We start from the raw sequence: 2,385 nt of genomic DNA on the forward strand, positions 1-2,385 counted from the left end.
GAGGATATATACGTGTGTGTGTGTGTGTGTGTGTGTGTGTGTGTGTGTGTACATAGCACTGACCTTCCTCCACAGCCCTAGGACATCTGTTTAGATTCAGTTGGAAACCATCTTGGAAGCTGGTTTCCATCAAGCAACTACCTACATTGAGAGGGAGTCTTTTCTCATCCCCCAACTACAAATTATCAGGGTTTGGCTTTGAAAACTGACAACCCACAGTGAATGGTGCATGTCAATACCTCATCTGCCTTTTTGGAACACAGCTCAGGGAGGAGGGCCAGCAGGAATAAGGGAGACCTAGGTTCTTCACAAGGGGGATGGGATTGTTCCTGCCCCTCTCCTAGGTCCTGATTCCTAGGATCCCTAAATTTCCTTTCCACTTTTTAACATTCCATTTGATTGGGAAGACATGGTCATAAATTTCCCAGTGATACTGAGCATATGTGGGGATGAGGGGGAGGAATTTTAGTACAGACAGATTAAACAACAACCTCAGAGTTGCTCCAGCCTCCATGAGGACCCCCAAACTAGTCCTGATTACCATAACTTAGAAGAGATGAAAGAACAGAGGGCCTGGAGTAACAATTCCCAAGTTGAATTCAGGGTAACATTTATTTGTGACACTGAACAAGTCACTTCACTCCTATGAGCCTCTATTTCTTCATCTGAAAAATGAGGGTGATTAAGGCTTAGGAATACCCAGACCCCTGCCCTTGTTTATTTGACTACAAGAGAAATACCAAGAGGAGCCAGGAAGGATCTTTCCCATTGAACAGTTGCATCTACTGTTTTCCAGACATCTACTGAAAACTTTATAAATGTTAACTCAAAGATAATATTTTAAGCTCAAGATCAAATAGAGAATCAGATCAAAGTATCATTGATCCAATATGCAGCACACTGGGCTACTCAGTGTCATTTTTTGGACCATTGCCCTCTTCCTCCTCCTTGGAATGTGACATTCAGGTAAAGGAAAGTGTCCATACTGGCCATTGTCCTCAAAATACCAACATTGAGGGAGACTCTCTTGCAGGACTCACAAAAAAGTACAAAAGTACAAAAAAGTACAAAAAAAAAATGCAGCTCAAACAGCCACCTGACCAACCCCTCTCTCTAAGAGAGAAATGGGCCTCATAACATCCACCCCCACCAAAGACCCAGGCTTCTCTACATGAGTCTCTGAGGACAATCAATGAAGATATTTTTAAGTGTTTTCTCTTTCTCTTTCTCTTTCTTTTGGTGATCTCATCAACTCTCATCTCTTAGGTGCTTAGAATTACATATCCAGACCACCTACATATCCAGATCTCCTCTCTCCTACCTCCCACACCTCCAAATGCCTGCTGGACATTCTTATCTTGATATTTCATAGGCATCTACCACTCACCATTTTAATCCAGAGGTTCCAGTTCCATGCTCTACTATGAGGAAAGCACAATAAAAATCATGAGGTTGGTTAGTAATAGTTGGTAGTACTACTTTCTCTCTTTTTTGCCCCCAGGACAGGTACTCAGGTAGTTGTAGGTAAAATTCGTCTTTGCCAATCCTCCTCTTTCCTTCCTTTTTCATGATCCATTTTCCTCCCACTGTTTCCCACTTCCTAGATTCCTAGAAGTCTCATGCTGCCCCATTCCTTGTCAGAGACAACATCTGGCAAACTCATTCAGTTAATGAGTTAGAGAATTAATGTGTCAGTCCTTCTAGGGGTATTTGCATCTTAAAAGAGAGTCTTAGGAAGAAGATAAGATTAACGCAAGGGATGTTTAACTAATACTGTGATTTTAGACTGCAATGGAAAGATAGATCTTTTTTAGGTAAAAGAGGTTGTCTCTGTTCCCCTCAAATCATTTCATGAAGGCAACCATCAATTCTATATGCCTAAGACCAGTCCATTTGGCACTCATCTCACTATGTCCATTCATTCACCTTGCTATAGCCCTGAGGAGGAAGAAAAATGGAGTGGAAATTAGAATGTCATGGACCTTTTATTCAATGTCACTCATACTTGCAAAGCTGGAATGAACAGTTAGCAAACAAGATGACAGCATTCATAAATGTCTTGTCACATTAGAGAACATTGGACTAAATCTAAAAAGACAAAATATAAAAGGGATGAATGTAAAATATGCTTAGGTTCAAAAAATTGGTTTGATAGATACAAGATGGGGTAGATATGGTTAGGATGAAAAAGACCTGAGTCTTTTAATAGGCTTAAAGCTCAACATGTCAGCAGTGTGATACAGCAATCAAAAAAATAAAAACAGCAACAACAAAAAGCTAATACTATCCCAGTTTGCATTGAGAGACCAAACTATTATCCTAGGTAGAGCCAAAGAGTTAAAAATAACTGGGTTCTACTCAGATGTCCAATACCCATTGGCTGTT

This window comes from Macrotis lagotis, chromosome 1 (assembly GCF_037893015.1).
Source record: "Macrotis lagotis isolate mMagLag1 chromosome 1, bilby.v1.9.chrom.fasta, whole genome shotgun sequence".
NCBI lineage: Eukaryota > Metazoa > Chordata > Mammalia > Peramelemorphia > Peramelidae > Macrotis > Macrotis lagotis.